The following is a 19,625-nucleotide window of genomic DNA, read 5'->3' as shown; positions in this document are numbered from 1 at the left end:
CATCCATAATATAAAATCTTTCATATTCCATCCTGGTTTTCATACCTTCAGATTCTATAATTTTCAGCCTCTTGGATAAAATCTTTTTCATACCTGTTCATGCCTTGCTTTGGTGTCGTACTCCTTGGAAGCAATAACGACCAGAACAAACTCAGGCTTCTGAGAAAGAGCCTGCTGTCTTTATGGTGTAATTTTAATATTCCGATAATTAAGAGTCTAAATATTTAATCCCCACTGTCAACTGTCTGAAAAGCATGGTATTGTCAAACAATAGTGGTAAACTTCTGAGGAAAGGTCTGATCATTCTCTTACTGATGTCAGTGGGAATTTTGCCAGGAAGCTCAGCATGAGCAGGGTATAGCCCAAAGTAATCAGTTCTACAGATGATTACATGAAAAGCCCTTAATTATAGCATGATGATTGAGTATTATTACAGTCATGAGACAGAGGCATCTTCTGGAACCAAAACCAAGAAAAAGAATGTATTGAGGCTATTCCTCCTCCAAGTTGTGCCTCTTTGGCAGCACCATTTTATCAGATGACATTTCACATGTTAGCACAGCTACTCAGGTTTTGGCTGCCGCCTGACACGCACAGCAAAATGAGCCCAGATTTCCTCTTCCTCAGTTCCTCTCTGCTAAAGGTCTCTCAGCCTGCCAAGGTTGTGCTGTTTGGTAAGCAAGATGTTTTTGGCAAAGCCAGGAACTGTCTGCACTTCTTTGTCAGTCCTCACTTGGTTCAGTGGCACTTCTTGCTCCGTAGATGACTTTTCCAGGCTGGGAAAGGGCAAGTAGCTAATGACATTGCTTGATGGCTGCTGTCTTAATTAAGACAGGGAAGAGAGAGCACAGACCCCCCAAATCCAGACTTCTGCTTCTGCAGCCTTGGCTAACCTGCCCAATGCTCCAGCTGAGAGCGGGAGGGAGCAGGTTCTGGCCGTGAATTTGGCACTGAGGGCACAGACGAGGCGTGTGAGCTAAGAGGATGCCCATGCAAACACAGTCAGCATCTTCATGGTTCTTCAGGGAGCATTTGCTGTTAGGCAGATGGACAGATGCAGTTTTGCACAGTTCATCTGAGAATGGGAAGCTGGCACAGTACCCTGCAAAAGCAAAGTCTGTATGAAGATGGGAATATGATTAGACTTCATATGAACTTTGGATTAAAATGTTGTATTATAACTTATAGGTAAGGAAATTCATTTTCTTACTGTTACTTGAGGGTCAAACAGAAACGTGCTTGTCACTCCGCCCCCCTCCCCTCCAGAAACAATTATTCTGGTGGTTTAGCAAAATCTGTCTTAATAAAGGTAAAAGGCAAATATTAATAAAACATGCATAGTCATTTAATTCACTGTTACTAAATCATTAATAGGGTTTAGTTCTGTTTTTTTTTTTTGTCAAAGCCACAGAAAGCTGAGAGATGACAGTGGGAAAACACACATCCACAGCAAGTTTTAGGTACATTTTGAGGGGATTTTCTTTACTACTTTACTTAGGAGATAAGTTTTTATGTTGCATTTTCATTTATTTTCCACATTTCTATATTGCTAATGTTTCTTTATCTGAAAGGAACTGGGAAACTCTCCGTCTGCTTCCTGCCTGAAGTTGCTCTCTCTGGAAGCAGCTTTTTTCCCTGTCATGATACATGTTGTCAGGCTTTATCTCCTCTTGAAATTATCATAAAAATGGTACACTGGCAAGCAGTCCCATTTGTAACAGTGGGGGATTCTGAAATATTTTCAGTTATTTTCCTAATAGCAGCTGGTGTTTTCCTGAAGCTATGTATTCTGATTGAATATCTTTCCTTTCTGCAGTTCTCTGAAGCAGTGGTTAAAAAATCACTGCTATTTCATTTTAACCTCTCAAGAGATGCGCAAAAATCTGTTGCCTAGCAAGCAGAAGTACTATTGCCTGTGTTAAAAGGTCAAGACAAAAACGTGCTGAAAACTTTTTGGATACCTATATGAAGAGATGATCTATGACTTGGGAGTTGTTCATTGCACAAAGGAGTCTTCATCTGTGCATGCTGCTCTCACATACTTTATGCCACTTAAAGGAGAGGAGTATCTGTATTCCTCAGACAAGCATTCTGACATTTCAAAAAGATAACAGCTACCTCTCAGTTTAAATAAACTCAGAAATGTGCCCGGAAAATAATTTATCATTGGCTATAGAAATGTCAGAGTTCCAGATTAAGTGATAGAGGTGTTGAATACTTTTCACTCTTTGACCATGTGCTAAAATAAGGAGCAAATTAAAAGCTACTGTGCTTATATTCTGAGAGCAGCCACTACATTTGGTAATAGCTTCCACGGAAATCCAACACACAATATACATATTACAGTCCTGAATATTCTACCTACTATGTCCTATACTACAGTTCTCAAGATCTTTGTACAGAGCAGCTCATGTGTCACACACAGCAAACATGCTGCACCTCTCAGTTGGGTGGATGTATTTCTGGGGTGCTATAAGCTCAACTTATTAGAGTGCAACATTAATTCCATATAGAAACTTCTGAAAGTGAGACCTCGGTCTGGCTTTAGGCTTTGTGCAGACCTAAGTGGGAGGGAGTACACGGAATTTATGTGTTTTACACAAAGAGGCTTGGCATACCTATAGCCCCTACACTCTTTAAGCAAAACAGCTGCCTGGCTCCCAGTGTTGTTGAGGAATGAGGAGGAGACGGAACCATGGCTACCCTTCCGTGATTTGTAAGAGACAGGAAAAATCACCAGGAAGAGCAAGAGAGTGCACCTCAATCACATACAGTGAAAAGGTGTTCTGTCAGCTACACAGTACAACTAGAAGGCATCATTGCACCCTATATAGAATCAAAGAATCATGGAATCATAGAATAGTTTGGGTTGGAAGGGACTCTCAAAGGTCATCTAGTCCAATCCTCTGCAATGAACACAGTCATCTTCAACTAGATCAGGTTGCTCAGAGCCCCATCCAGCCTGGCCTGGAATGTCTCCAGGGATGGGGCATCTACCACCTTTCTGGGCAACCTGGGCCAGTATTTAACCACCCTCATTGTAAAAAATGTCTTCCTTATATCTGGCCAGAATCTCCTCTCCTTTAGTTTAAAACCATCACACCTTGTCCTATTGCAAAAAAGTCTGTCATCTTCTACAGTATAACCAGAAAGTCTGATAGACAAAGCTTTCAATTTACTACTCACATCCAGTAAGATATCTGTCTGGACTAGTCAACCAGGGTGAAACAAAATGCCTCCCCTTCCTTATCTGCTGCTATGGAGGTGTGAAAAGTGGATCAGACATCAAAATGGGATGAAGGAAAAGAAGTTTATTATAATAACTCCATCAAACTCTCAACGTCTGCCACCAAGTTTCCAAATTCAAAATACACCCTTTCCATCGTGATGCATTGGTATAAGATCTTCCTAATGACCTGAGCCAGTGAGCGTGTGAGCTGCTTCTGTCTCATCTCTCTCAACTCAGACTGCCAGTTAATTCAGTCCGGAGTCCTGTGGTGAGCTCAGGTGGGCTGGTCCAGCCTCTGACAGCAGCTGGCCCCCAGGCAGGTTCAGCATCCCACCTGCACAGACTCTGCAGCAGGGTCAGGACTCTGGCAACTGATCCAGAAATCAAAGTGGTTAAGAAAACTTTGTCAGAAGTGTTAAAATAACATTTCCTTTGTGTTATTTATCCAAACTTCCAAACTTATCAGTTTTATCAGATGTTTGTTAAATTAGTGTTCTGGAAGCAAATGCACTTGTGTTCTCCCAGACTTTTCTTTGAACTGATTATCTGTTTGAAAATACTCTTCAGCTTGTTAAAAAAGAAAAAGAAAAAAGGAAGAAGAGAGGGTTATGAGCTAATATCCTTTCTAATAACCACAGAAACCAGAATCTTCTGAAGAAAATTAGCATTTCTCTCTTCCCTGGCATAAAATCACTCTAACCCACCTTCCCAATTTGCCTGATGGTGAAGGATTGCTAGGCAACACCACACTTGCAGGTCAGCTGCCACCTCGTGACTATGCCAATGTCCATTTTATGAGGCCCACACTGTTTTTATTTTTTTCAATGATTATATTGCCATGTAAGATTAAGAGCATTTAAATATACTTAGCTAATCTTCCTACTGTAATACTAGCTCTTGCTCAGTCTAAAACTGTGTTGCTACAGCTGAATATTGCTTGGAATATCGAAATATTTGCAAGTAAAACCTACCATTTTCTTCAGTAGTATAATGAAATAAGATATAAGATTAGGCTTGATTTAAATTAGAAGGTGTCCTTTCTCATACTCTGCCTGCCTTCCTGTTTTTCATGGCAATGGCAACTGTTTGATTTGACTTGAAGGAAAACTGAATAGCTAGCCTGAAGTAGCAGATGAATCATTCTAATATCTGATGACTTTCCCAAATAAAGGCAGCACTCTCCAGGAGCAAATGTCAGTCTGCATCACTTAACAAGCTTATCTGAGCCAACATCGTTAGCAGGGACATGCTCACACTGAAAAGCCGATGGCCGATGGTGGGATTTTCAGTACGTTGCCAAACTGCCTAGTAGGATAGTGATATTCCTGATTTCCCAACGAACTTCAGCACCCAGCCTGTGCCTGAGCAAGCACTGAAGAGTAACATATGACTTATTGCAAAAGTTCCCAACCACGAAATCCTGAAAAATATGAGGTGTTCCTCAGCATGTCTCCACTGGTGCTGGGGCATCTCCTGCTCTTGTTCTGCTCAGATGCTGCCGCAGTGCCCGTCCTGCCGGTAGCCTGAGCATTGCCCTTAGAGTCTCACCAGACACTCAGCTACTTCAAAGAAGTGCCAACTAAAGATGGGTTTTCATAAAAATAAGCACCTGAATACAGCACAGAAACCTTTTTAATGCTGAGTACCTCATGAAGTTGTCAACCTCCTTGCAAATGGCTCTTGGAGCAGTGGGAATGCAAGCGCTGGTGATAAAATTCACTAGCAACGTATGCTGGTAAACCAGCACTGCTGGAACCAAGTGCTCAGGACTGTGAGATAAAGCAGCACTTGGCTTCAACCTGGGCCCAGGAGCCCAGTGAAGCCCAGGGAGAGCTGGGGCTGAGGGGCCTCCAAGGCGTCGGGCTCCCCTCTGTCAAGGTGGGGAGTTCACTGGGCAGCATCTCCCTCTGGGGACTCCCCCAGCTCCTGCCTCTTGCCACCAGGAAAGGTCATCCCAAACCATCATCTGAATGTCTGGCTTGGGCAAGCCATATTTATTTCAGCACATTCTAGCAGGCATCTAGTTCAAAATAGCTTGATTAGCCTAAAACCAGTAGCAGTCTAAAAAATTAGGTTTTTGTTCCTTTTTGTTTGTTTGTCTTTTGTTTTTGTTTTGTTGTGCTGGTTTGTCTGAAAATGAGTTCATCTTCTTCTTGCAGTTAGAAACCTTTCTTTTTCTTAGCTAGCATGGTCATTATTTGGACTTAGTTTGAGAACAAGAAGATAACACCCCAGCACAGAGTTAATGTTTTTAATTGCTCTGGTCTGAGAGCCAAGGACGTTCTGAGCGCTCTGCCCACAGGTGGGAGACATGAAGGAAAGGGGGCATGGATGGGGCAGAGCTTGACTGACATCCAGACTGATCAATAAGAGTGTTCCATCCCATTAGTGTCTTGCTTCATATTTAAGGAGAGTCGGGATATTCCGGTCTCTCTCTCGTACTTTCTTCACCTTTTTTGTTCTCTTTGTCAGAGCCAGGAGAGTTCTGTTCAGGACTTTTAATAGTTCGGCCTTTGCCATCCTGCCATTTGAAAAGGCCTCTGGGCCTTTCTGCCTTATTTCCTCTTTTGTCTCTCTGGGATCGGCTGTTAGGACCAAGTGCTGGTGCCTGGGACTGGTTGCTCAGTGTGGATGGAGTTCATGAAGAATTGCATTGAATATCTTTTATTTTGTATTATGTTCTATTTCTATTTTATAAATATATTTACTAGTATCATATTAGTATTTTGTTAATTTATTAAATTATGTTTATATCAATCCAAGTTTCTCCCTTCCCTTTTGATTCTCTTCCCTACTTGGGGGGTGTGAGTGAGCAGCTACCGTGGTTATATTGCTAGCTTGGGTTAAACCATGACTTTTGTTTTGTTTTTAAAAACCTGTTACCTAGTCTGTGAACCTTTCAGTGCAATAAGATGCAACCTTTTCCTACAATGCTGATCATTAGTTACATGCTTTTCCTAAAAGTACGGGGAGGCTACTGTATCAGATGTAATTAGAAAGTCAAAGTTGAGGATTTTAAAAACACCACAATCTAATCAAACACAATCATGACAGCTGTCATCACTGTCACAGTATTTACAGCAATTTCCCTTTAAAGGTTTCCATGTGTTTTCACCAACATAGGGGCTAGTCTCAGACCAATTTAAATTATATTTTTACATCACTTTTTTATTTGTTTGGGTTTCTTCTTTTTACTAGACTTGGGTCTTTGATGGGATCCATAGACACCAAAGTTTCTCACACTGCTCTGAAGCCACGATTGGGTATCATCACAGCTTTCAGAAACTTGCAGACAACCCAAGGAAAATTTGAAAGATGGAACCAGAGTTTTTTACAGAGGTTCATTGACTTCAGTGACACCCTATGGAGCCTCAAGGTTTCCCTCATCACAGAGGCAGCAACATGCCACCTCATTTTTTTGATGAAAAACATGGAGCACTCACACGACTTCAGCATGACAAAAGATCCAAAGTGAAAAATTTCTTGCTGGATTCTATAATGTCAGGTAAAATGTTAGCTGGCACTTTAATAAAAAAGGAAAACCCAACATAAAACAAGAGCACTCTGATTAGCAATGTTGTTTTTTATTGAACATTCCACATTCAGCAAAACCACTGGGCTTCAGAAATAAGAAAGCATGAAAAAAATCACTGCAGGTCACTGGTAACTCTCATGAAAGCTCCATTATGCAGAGAACCTTTCTTTGGACACTTCTTTAATTTGACACATCGTAGGAACAAATTGTCTCATCAAAGGATGGATATTAACCTCTCACTAAAGTCAATGGGACCTTTATGCATCTCAGAAGAAAACTTGGCACTAATTGGTGTTCCTCGAGGGAGAAGGGAGAATAAGCAAAAAAATGTATTTTTAATTAATGTTGTAAAAAATTGATATTACAATTTGTGAAATAAACAAATAAATAAAACCATATGAATATAAAAATTGATTGCTATTTACAAGATTCTTTGAAAACATAAATCTCTTTGCACTTAAGTCTTTTATCAGATGGTACATTTATTTTGTTCTGGTTTACCCTCCATTATGTTCACACTGCAAGCTTTTACAGAAGTTTCTCTCTAATTTATTTAATAAAATAATATTTTTAATTTTTGCCCTTTTCAGAAAAATACCAATTTGTTATTGTTTTTTTTTTCCTAAAGATTATTAAATAAAGTAGAAATAGTACTTCAAGCATTACTGAATTATTAGTTAATTGCTACAATCAGAAATCACAAGTTCTACCAGTCATGAGCAGAAACAACTCAGCTGTTGACTTGCTTAGCCTATCCCATGTTAAAGCATAATTACCCTTCCTCTGCATTTTTACTTCAGAAATAAAGAGGCACAAAGGAAGAATCTGTCACAGACTCATAGCCATCCCCTGACAGCCTTTTGCTTGCTGTGCTCAGACTAGGTACTGTACAACTCAATGCTTGTTCCACAGCCCTTCATGGACACTCACTGTGGTTTTTCAGTTGCTAAACATAGTCCTTTGAAGAGGAAACAGACTGAAAAACCTCATCTCCCTCACGGTTCTTTGTACCTTTCGAGGCAGATGACTTGTTCGATATATTTTTACCTTCTTGCCAATTAGGTTGACTAGGTATTTAACATTTAAATTTATGTTGCTGAGTCTTCTGTAGTTTTTCTATTGTTCCACATACAAATCTGATGAAATATACTTGGCCTAGAAACCCTGATGACAGCTAGATCCTCAGGTGTGCAGCCATCGTCACGGTACTGTCAGTGTCTTCAAGCGTCCTGTTGCAGACTCTGGACACTGAGGTAGGATGTCCAGACCATGGAGGCCTTGGTCTTTGTTTCTATCTGTGCCAGACAATTATCTTATCAGCAAGTAGGGTTTGCAGTTGTGACTTCTGTGGATTGATATTAAAGCCATTTGAGGTCTTTTTCGTTTGTCAAGTCACACAGTGATGTTAGCTCATTACCATTTTCTGCCCCAAGTCAGTTTTGTGCTCTTCTCACTTAAAATCTGTGGGCAGATGCTGCTGTTGACACTTCATGGGTGGAAGGTACTGGCCACTTGGTTCAGCTGGTCTTTGGAGTTCATTTAGTCACCACAGAACCACTGGCAATGCACCACTGCCATGCAATACCAGCCACAGCTCCAATGCTGCATCTTCCGTCTTCGGGTTTCTCCTTGGTGCCAAAGGATGGAAAGCGAGCTCAATGGTGGGAACAGCCTGGCTTTCTGACTGCTGTGCTGAGTGCCTTCAGAGGAGAGTCTTCACTTCTGCCAAAGTCCAATCTACTATACCAGCTCGAGATATCGATTGCCTGGAAACATTTATTTCCACTCTGCTTTAATTTCAGGAGTCAATAAACTTTATGTTTTAAGGTAGCTTAAATTTTCCTGTCAGCGTTGCTAATGTACTTACGGATTTCTGCAAACAACAATGGCAAACTCCCTCCTTTGACATTAAGTTCAGACCATTTCTTACAATACAGCCTCTGTTAGTTACCTCAGCAGTGCAGTACTGTGGTACCTCTGCTCAAACTTCATCCAGTCATAACTGGAGAAGGTTTGAATGGACTTCATCAGTACTAGGACTTGTCTATGTGCCTTTGATTAGCCTAAATAGTAAGATCTCCTAGCTTCCTATTTAGCTGATGGAGAGTGACAGACCTGTCTAGATGGTGATCCAAAGTAATTAAATAAGACACTGAATGGAGACCTCTCCTGTTGCTGCTCAAAACAGAAGATCCCAGGAACAGTGGCCATCCTAAAAAATCAGCCTTTATGTATCCCACATAATAGATCCAGTTGAAGACTCCCCTGAATGTTTAAGAGATGAACCTAAACTAAACCCTGAGCAGCAAAATTTGTCTTGCAAATGGGGAAGATGAAATCTGCAAAATACATACTTGATTTTTGAATCAATTATTGTTACCACGCTGTAACCAAGGGAAGTCTACTACAGACCAAGGAAACACAAGACCAAGGATGTTCCCAACCAAAGGAATCTGTAGTCAAAGTAGACTACTCATGAAACTTTAAATAAAGTATGCCCTGTAATTTCTCTTCAGATATCTCACTGAAAATGTTCCTGTCTAATTCCTAAGACCTGCCACCTTTCATACAGTGCTCCAGTTTGTCAATGTTGATACAAGTGTTTACTGTACCGAAACCAATCTTCTCTTTTTCAACACGGTCCTTTGTGAGACACGATATCAAATGTTTTATTACTCTCTAGACATACTACAGTCTCTAGTAATTCTCATTTTTATATGTCCTCAGAAAAACCTGACTTTATCCGGTATGATTTTATCTTTGGAAATTTGCGTATTTTCACAGCTACACCCACAAAATAGTGTGTATTTGTAATACAAAAACCAATAATTTGGTAGAATAACAGAACACACCTCTCTTTAATACACTGGGTGAAAATTTTGATCACTGATCATTTGATCATTGAAATAGAAAAATATTGTATAATATAATGGAAAAATTGAAAGTGGAATCTCAGACTAATCTGAGTTGATGGCAAGTATCCAACTGCTTTGTAGATTAAAGCTATGGCCTGATAAAGAAGAGAATTGCAGAATTATCTCTATCTACAATGATATAAATTCTCAAATTATAGAACACAAAATATGACCATTTTAGTATTTTCTTGATACTAACTTTAATTAAATTAGATTTTTACAGCTACTGCTATATACTTCTAGAACTAAAAATACTATCAATTACAGGATATTGCTAGATAAAGAACAGTCATTAGATATCTCATAAAACACCCCTGATAGGGAGCTTCAGTTGTGGGTACACAAGCTGCATAAATGTTATAATGAGACAGAGTTTACAAGTTTCTGGAGACCATCACTGATTGCTTCATACAGACAAAAATTCTACAAAACATGGGGAAAAATGACTTCTGTGGATTCAGTCCTAAACAGTATTTTGGAGTTGGTTTAGAGCTAGTTAGAGCTTGAAGCACTTACAGTTGAAGCTTTTGGAAAATTCTGTAACTTCCAAAAGATGGTCATGTTTTTCTGGCAGCTGTGTGGGACCAGTATCACGAGTAAATGATAGCTGGAGCCCATCAGGAGGGCTTCTGGACTGAATCCTGTGATGCCCAAAGAAGAGCCTTCTCATGCTCACTGGGAGAGCTCTGTGATATGAACCGAAGTCTGGGAAGTGGTGACCAGCAGCAGTCTCTTTTCAAAAGCATTTTCTTGATCCAAAGCAAAACACTAATGTAGATGCTTTCTATTAATCCCATGGGGGTGGTAGTTAAGCCCTTCTATTACAGGTTTTTGACACTGGTGCTGTGTCATGGTGCTCCAGTTCTTCACACATTTTATCTTCAGCAAATAAAACAAAATTAGGAGTTTACAAAAATATTGCTTAAAAGTAGGAAACCGAGTTTTGAGCACTCTGAAAGCATAATTTAGCTTTCTGGGCTTTTGGCTTCAAATAAGTTTTTTTTCTAAAACAAGAAAAAGGGAAAAAAGGAACCTTTGCAATGGGAAGGGGAAGGGGAAGGGGAAGGGGAAGGGGAAGGGGAAGGGGAAGGGGAAGGGGAAGGGGAAGGGGAAGGGGAAGGGGAAGGGAAGGGAAGGGAAGGGAAGGGAAGGGAAGGGAAGGGAAGGGAAGGGAAGGGAAGGGAAGGGAAGGGAAGGGAAGGGAAGGGAAGGGAAGGGAAGGGAAGAGAAGGAAGTTCTCTCAAGCTGTGCAATGCCTTTCTGCCTCCCCAAGTCTTCCCAATTTCTTCCCTCCAACTCGCCTGCTCCCAGACTTCAATGCAGCAATGGGTACACTACTGCATCAACATGTCAATAGGGGTTATTAGCTAACTTGTGGAAATATTAATTGAAAACACTTCAGTGGATATTTTCAATGGCAACAAATGAGCTGTTATTGATGATAACAGGAACAAAAGTTGAGCATCCTCAGAGTATTATCTCTTCACGTTAAAAGCAAACCTTGGCTAGATGTTGGGAACCTAGATCTTGTAATTGGCAGTCTAATAATTTCCAACAAAATTGGACACATGTAACATGTAAGCATAAACATTTTCTATATCATATGTTTTTGTATGTTTCCACCTATATTTTTGTACAAATAATTGGTGCATAAAAGGCTCAAATTCCCATCAAATACAGAAACTAAACTGAAAATGTTAACTGTAAAAATGCAGACAGCCAAGTTTACACAGAAGGTAACTCTGCTTTAGGATGGATTAATTTGCTCATGATGCATTATTATTCTTTATGAACTTTGCAGGAACTCTAACAGATAAAAACTCTTCCAAGAGCTGTGTTTTCACTGTCAGTAATGCTTGTGCAAAAGCAAAGAAATATCTTGGCAAGACAATAAGACACCGACATAATCCCAAGGCTATTCTTTTTCTACATAAATTTCAGTGTCAAAATGGTAGAAAAACACAAAATAATGTTCAAGCTGCTAGAGGGTACTGCCCACTGTGAAAAACAGAAAGATAACTATACACACAATTATTCAAATGTGCCCTGATAACTAACACGAAGATTTTGAAGGGCTAGCACAGAATTTTCTAAACACATTTCTTCCTGATAAGCAAAATAGACAGAAAATAAACAACTAGGGTGATTTTCTCATTTGAAAAATAGCTTACAGAGGCAATACTAAGCAGGCTGAAATGGTTATGGACAGCAAGCCATGATGTAGTTCTTAATTCCATTTCTTCAGGCTCCCTATTAGATGTTTTGCATAGCAATACCTGCTGAACAAATCCACTTGAGATCAAATTCTAATTATCACTTAAGAATTCAGTGGAAATTCTGTAGGAGTGAGGGATGAATATTTGATCCTCAGGCATGTAAAAAAAAGAGGTCATATTTGCAGTACTTTTCCTTTTGTAGCAAGAAAGCAAAGAGTCCCAAAGGATGACTTGTATGCTGTCACTGGTCTGCAAGCCACTTAAAAGGTGCAAGCCTTGGAGGAGAAAGGTGCCCATTGCTGGGATGTCACGTTACTGTGACTGCTGCTTTTCCATGTACATGGCAAAAGAGGGCAGTGGAGCACTGTACATTTCAATAGATTAAACTAATGATCCCTGCAGATCTTTTATCTACATGTCTTTGCTGCAAAAATTATTACAATACCTAAAAAAAAGCAATCATGTTGTATTAATAATATCCAGACAGTTTAAACAGAACATCTCTTAAGCTTTTATTGAAAATGGCATTTCTCTCCTAGCGAGCCTTGTAATAGATTGATTGAAACCTCCTTAAATTGCCTACATTACTTCCCAAATCTCCTGTCACAGGAGGTTATTGCATTTTCACTCACTAATAGGATTCTCCATATTGGTTTCATTTGCATTACCTTCTTCACATGCACCCCAGGGAAGTTTGTGTTCCTGTCTATAACACAACTCTCCAAATTTAAAAAGGCCAACAGCAGTTTAGGTGACCTCACAAAGAATGAGCTTTGTTTCCTTTCTTGAGTCACTAACAACAAAACTGTGTTGTTTTTTGCCAGCATGCTATGGCCAGTCATTGTTTATGTTGGATGCTTGCTTAATTTATTGGACAGTTCTGCCTTCTGAATCCTTCCCAAGTGTTTCTAGGCTTTGTCTGCACCATGTCCATCTCTAAATGTGTCGTTCATGAAACTTTAAACATTCAGGAACACCATCTGTTGTTCCCATATTTAAGAAAAGAGTTTGAAGGTCAAACATATCTTCAAACATCTCTAGTTTTACATTTTAATAAAATCAAATCTAAAGTTTAGGTTTGCTTTGGTTTTCAATTTGAGTCTGGGATGCTGTTTCCTTTTGCTGAAAGCAGCAGTTCCCACTTCTGCATAAGCTGACATGGATAATGTGTCACTAAAATAATGACATGTTATTTAAGAGGAGTGGTCACAATGACGAACTGTGGCCTCTCTACCCAAAAACCTTCTTTCATCTTGTCAACAACAGCTTTTAGTCTTTCTTCAAAATTACAAAGGTTTCCAGTGTCAAAATGCTCCCCTGACTGTCCTCAGGATGGCAGTGCTCTAACCAGATATATTAGCAATGCTCTTACTCTCCCCTTATAAGCCAAAGTCTGGTACTCAAATGTCACTCACTACAAAATGCTGCATTTTATTTAATGGCTACAACATGTCAACACTGTCTCCAATGCTTCTTTGATGTAAAAAGACAACGGGATGTGACAAGATACCTTTGATGTGCCACATCCAACCTGAAGTGTGAATTATTTATAAATGTTTAGAAAATTACATAAAATGATAGTGTAGTGATATGTAAACCATTACCACTACATTCTCAGATCAAAACACAGTAATCGCCAACATCATTATCTTATTCCAGAGCAGTTTCAAGGGTTGATCACTGGACTGGGATATGCAGAGTCGATTAATCAGACTGGTTCTTCCACGGTCCTGGTGGTGACTTCAGGGAAGTCCCCCCGGCCTCCTCAGCTTCAGTTTCCTCTCCTTTAAACCAGTCAGTGTCTGGACATCACAGTGCCAGGTAGGTTTTATATTTACAGTATAGATGCTAGATATTATTCCTGTTATTACAGGTTTTGTTCTATTTTTACAGTGATATTATTCCTATTACTACAGTATTGTGTATCCAGGGTGCTGGGTCCTGAGAAAACACAAATGCAGGCTGAACAAAGCTCACCACTGTTTATATTTGAAAACTGCTTTAGAAGTGTAAGACCAACCTTTCCACACCAGTGCACTTAAACTTATGGGAAAAATCAATAATTTTCTCTACAAACTGACCAGGCCTTTTCCAGTATGTCTTGCTCCGTGTAAAAATGCACAAACCATACTCAAATATAAATAGAAAAACCTTGCAATAGTGCTAAACCCACAGATGCTTCTATTTTTCATGAGATCTTTACAGAAATATTTTTATGCTTTGGTCAACTCCCTGAGACAAAGAACACCAGTTTTCTTAACAGAAGAAATATTGTTTATTCTTTTATGTATTCATTTTATCCTTAACTAAATAATAAAGCAATGCTGTATTTCAATAACACACTTAATAAGCAATAGAACATAAATTAACTCTTCCTTTCTCCTTTCCTAAAATAGTTCCTCATTTCCTGATTTATGTTTCTGTATTTAGAATTACTTTTAATAAAAAAACTATATAATAAGAATTTTATCATTTACATTTTATATTGTTGTAAAATTTATATAAAGATATATATACATATAAAGTCATAGCATTGTTTAGGTTGGAAAAGATGTCATCAAGTCCAACCATCAACCTAGCACTGTCAAGTTCACCTCTAAACCGTGTCCCTAAGCACCACATCTACACTATCCAAAAAAGTAAGAGCTGAGCATGTCCAGGTCAGGTGAAAATCAAGAGACTTTCCAAACCTTGGTGTTGTCAGTTGTAAGACCATGGGGTCCTCGCCACACTTGAGCATCAACAGAAGGGCACTCCACCACCATGAGCCAAAGCTGAGGATGCTCTTGAAACAAAGAAGCCCCTACACAAAGGTGTTGAGGAGGAGAGGAGACAGGCATGGACAGGCCACCATCTTGACCAGAGATAAAGTCCATCCAGAAACTTAACTCAGAAGCACATTTAATTTGTGATGGAATGTTTTTGCATCTCACTCCTGTCCTCACAAAGAATTGGCATAAATGTATTGGAAAGCCATATGAGCTTCAGATTGTAATGAATTCCAGGAGCTGCTTTTGCAAGCCAAGCAGTCTCACCCTTATTTCTGGGGAAATGACCTAGTCCATGTAATAAACTGTGACCCAAGACTAAGCAAAACAACCACAACAAGGACTTCTTGGTGGAAATCTACTCTAGGTATGCCTGCTTTAGTAGATGGGTTGGACTAGATGATCTCCAGAGGTCACATCCAACCCCAAGCAATTCTGTGATTCTGTGATTCTGTGAAATGGGCAAATGAAAAGTGACCATTTTTACTCCCAAGCATAATTACATGTTCATTGGTAATGGGTACATCCATATGTGCATATGCATAACATCTCTTTAAACTAACAATAACAAATCCTTTTAGTGCAAACGATACTGTAATAGATATCATAGAGAATGTTTTTTAAAATGAACCATTATGATTGGTAAAAAACCAGCAACATGCAGGTAAGGAACAAGACTTGTTTTTGCTTTTAAATAAAATAATCAACTTTTTACACATGGAAAAACAAAATAAAGCTTTCCTCGGCAAGGACCATCATTCAAAGGACAGTGCATTCTGGGCCACAAGTGCCATCTGCTACTATTACAGCAAGAGATGGAAAAACATAATCACCTTCTGCATTGAAAGTGCTTATTCTCTTCTTGTTACACTCAAAGGTGATAACAAATTGGCATTTTTTCAGCCTGTCCTCTATCAGAACACAAAAAATGTTGCCAAAGTGTTGAAAGGGAAATCCAGCACAGGTTTCCAGAAGAATACCTCTGGTGGAAGGAGGATGAGGCTGGTGGGTGGCTGTTGAGCTGTACATGAGGATAAATAAGCATGAAGAAACTGTGTCAGAACCAAAATCGAGCGGCAGGCAACATCCAGCTGATAATGAGATCAACATCTACAGTCTTAAAACTTTTATATAACTGAAATACTAAGAGGAAAATAAATGAGTTTCACAGTTTGAGCATCTGATCTCAGAGAACTGTAGCTCAAAGAGAACTGAAGTCACAGTACCGGTGCAGGCATCATAGGAATGTGAGACAGGTTATTCACAGGCTCAAGACAATCAACAGCTATCTTAAAAGTGGCAAATTAAGAAATACATCTTCCTACACAGCTGAAGATGTTATTTAATCAAGTATTAATTAAACACATTGATACATGCCCACACTGGGTCACAACATTGTGTTGTTAAGGCATATCACTATACATTTAATATCATGCATTTCAGCTCGTTTTCAAGCCTACACCAGAGGCTGACTGACACAATACAGCAAGTCCTGATCTCATGGTCTAGCTCTGCACTTCATCTCCTTGCCAGACGCTGGATAACCCCTGTCAGGGGAGACTCCTCTGTCCTCAAAGTGTCTCCATGTGAGATATGCATCACAAGGTCTGGCATGCCCAGACTTACCTGGGGTTTGCAAGTTCCTAATGGATTTGCCTTCCTACCACCCACCCATTCATCCATCCATGCATCTAGCCATGCCATACTATCCACTAATTTTTTGTTCCAGCTACTAGTGAGGTGTCCTATGAAACACATCTCGTCCCCCAAAGTGCAGCTACCACCAGTATACCCCAATCGGGATGCTGTCTTTCAGTTAACCCTCTCCTTGCTGAATCTCAAGAGGCTTTTAGTTATTTTTACAGTTATCAGAAGAACCACTTGATTTCTCTAATCATCTAGAGGATCCAATTGTATGTAAGTCTAGTTTGCCTAGCTGACATCCATAAAAATAGCAGTAGCATACCCACAAGCTTATCCCGGAACACCTCTTTTTGTTATGTACGGATGTTCTTTGGAGTGCTGATTCTTTCAGTTTTTTTCATGAAATCTGCCAAACCAAAGGCACACATTACATAGATACATACTTCAACCATATACCATGAACATTTCTTTCTCATGGTTAGCAATCTGCCTCTGAATTTAGCAATACTTTATATAGAACACACATTACACGTTATTAATAAGCATTATTAGTTTTAAGGTCTGTGTGTCACATTAACCATTGCCAAATCACTTTAAAAATAAGGGTACTTGGCTACATGGGCTGAAGAGTGACAAAGGCGGCTGGATGTCATCCTAGCTACATCACTTACATGGCTGTTACTGTCTGCAGCCTGAAGAAAGACTTCAACCATTTATTAATGCATATATGTATCCTCAGAACCAAAGCCTTTGCTAGTAGAAATTGGCACCATTCCACAAAAGTCAGCTGAATGTTTGTAACAAATGAGCAGCTGCTCCACAGCAAGCAAAATTTTGCCTTCCTTTATGTCTCATCCCACATGCCCATAGGATTTTGCCTACGTGATTAAAAAAGAATGACTCACAACAGTGGCTACAGTGTCTTCCAAGCCTGTTCCCATCTCCTCTGTTGTGCTCTATCTTCCCACTGACCTTATTAGTAAAGCCAGAAAGAAGAGAAGAAACCCTTAGCTGACCAAAATGGTAATACTAGTTCATAATACTGACACACGTTTGTCCTTGGAATCCACAGCACCTTCAATACATGGACTCAAGTTAAAGGAATTTGGTGTCAACGTCTTGTTCCTGCTACAGGAACAGTCAGACATTAAATTCCTCAAGGCAGTAGGTTAAAAGAAGTTCTGGAATGAATACATTAAATATACTATCTATGTCCAGCTAATTCACATGAGTACTCTGTAAAATTTTAAAAAGGGAATCGTCATGTGAATTCAATACACAATACAGGATCTTGCTGCTTCATCCATAATTTAGTTTTAGAACTAAGAGAGCTTTCATAAACTCACCTAGAAAGCACGTTTTCTCTTCTGCCTTTAATTTAAAATCTCTCCAGGCTGGTAAGCCCACATAAGAAAAAAAATACATAAAGTCACTTCAGAAATCTACAAAATAGCAGTTTATGCATTCAAACAGTCTGGGTTTTTTTGTTTTGGGTGTTTTTTTTTGAGGTTCAAAATGTTTTTCATCATTATTTGTTACATCTTCAAGTAAAAAAATCAACTGAGGTATACAAACGTGGCTCTCCATGAGTTTAATGAGGGGGGTGGCAGTGAGGCTGTGCACCAACATGAAAGAATCAAAGTCTGAACCCCTGACAACAGATGCACTGCAGCTCTCATTTATTTTGGATTTGCACTGAAAAAAACTACTCTTGAGAGCTTAGTATTGTAATTTTGCAATAAACTTGGGTGTACACTGAAATGTCAGAATAAAGTGGGTCCACTGTCACCTTGTGAAACTTCCCTGCTCTCACCAGTGCCTGCCTGGCACTGCCTTTGGCAGGCAGGTGTCACGGCACAAATCCGAGCACCGAGAAGGCTTTTTCTCCCTGGGAGAAAAAAAAGGATAATGACCTTTTGCATTAAGTGTCTTTTTTCTCCAGTTCATATTCTGTTTTCTACCTAAATATAAAACTGTAAGTAGCCCAGGTATGAGATGACAGGTTTGATGCTGAAGCATGCAGTTCCCATGGAATTGTTTCTCTTTTCGAAGCGCTTCACATTGAAGCCAAGCAGTACCTGAATATCCTACTGAACCCACTACCTGTATGGACATTGTAGTTAATATAATAGGCTTTGTACAGCTGAAGACAAACACAAAGAAAGCCAGAAATTGGACAGGATTATAGAAAATATTATGCTGCACAAGAGTATGCCCAGCATGTTTATATTATAGTCAGAGCAATGTAACTGAATTAATTTCCAGTTCCTAGAAATGTGCTAGAGTCCCCACAGAGGTATAAGAATTAAACAGACTATAAGTACATTGAAATTTTTGTCTTCAACCTTCAGGCTACTGTTATCTGTGATGGCTTCATTCTCTGCATTGTGGTCATTCCGCTCCAGGGATGTACTGTCGTGTGTGTGCCATTTCAGCTCCAGACCACGCCATACCCAGAAATGTTGTGTAGGAGCTGTAGGTGTAAAATCTAAGGATGGTCATGGCTTTTGAGATCAGATCCCTACTCTGGCCCAGCCACAGTTCTGTGCCTCCATTGTTTAAGTTTACCTGGCTAGCACACATTCAGAGTTAAGGGAGAGACTGTTCTACAAGGAAGCCACTGCTCATTCCAGTAGAAGACTCCCAAGAGTACATAGTTTGTACGATCACACAATCCTAGGAAAATTCAAGCTAGAAGGGACCTCAGGAGGTCTGTAGTCTACTCTGCTGCTCAAAGCAGGGCCAGCTTTGAGGTCAGACAGCATTGCTCAGGAAGTCTTGAAAACATCCAAGGATGGTGACTACACAACTTCTCTTCTACTGGAGACTACCCTGCATGTTGTCAATGAACTGCTAGGTGGCTTTAAAAAGTCACTGGATCCCCCTGTAGCTTTCTTTCTCCATGCATAAAATGTCAACGGCAGATCTAAAATGCTCTGGGCAGTGCAGTAAGAACCTTGGAATAAAATTTCTCTTCAAATCTTGGTAGCATCAAATGCAATCACCATTATTGCTACTTGCTTCCTGAGGCCACATTTTCGTTCCCTATGAGGTGTTAACAGGACTCTTACGAATTTACAGGGAATACTCTGAGATACCCTTGTAGAGAAACCTTACCAAAAAACCTTCCTCTCACCTCACAGATTGGCAGTGCTCACACTCCTGAAAATCCTACATTCTTTTGTGCCAGAATCCTCAAACTGAGGTGAATACTGAGGCTGAAATGGCCTGAGGGCAGAGGTTGATAGGTGAAGTAATGTGCCATCTCTCTGCTTCATTGCATCAATGAATAAATGCATATTCCTTAGCTCTTAACTC

At 39.7% G+C, this 19,625-nt stretch overlaps 1 long non-coding RNA gene across 1 annotated transcript in view; it reads right to left on the bottom strand.

The window, feature by feature from the left end:
- Window positions 1–19,625, bottom strand: part of LOC110358835 (uncharacterized) — a 44,517-nt gene that overhangs the window by 17,752 nt on the left and 7,140 nt on the right. The window contains exon 2 of the long non-coding RNA XR_002413600.2: window positions 94–1,102. This is a non-coding gene — a long non-coding RNA (uncharacterized LOC110358835). The remainder of the gene's footprint in view (window positions 1–93; window positions 1,103–19,625) is intronic.

This window comes from Columba livia, chromosome 1 (genome assembly GCF_036013475.1).
Source record: "Columba livia isolate bColLiv1 breed racing homer chromosome 1, bColLiv1.pat.W.v2, whole genome shotgun sequence".
NCBI lineage: Eukaryota > Metazoa > Chordata > Aves > Columbiformes > Columbidae > Columba > Columba livia.
Note: the sequence above shows the minus strand (reverse complement) of the source record. Positions and strands in the feature narration are given on the sequence as shown.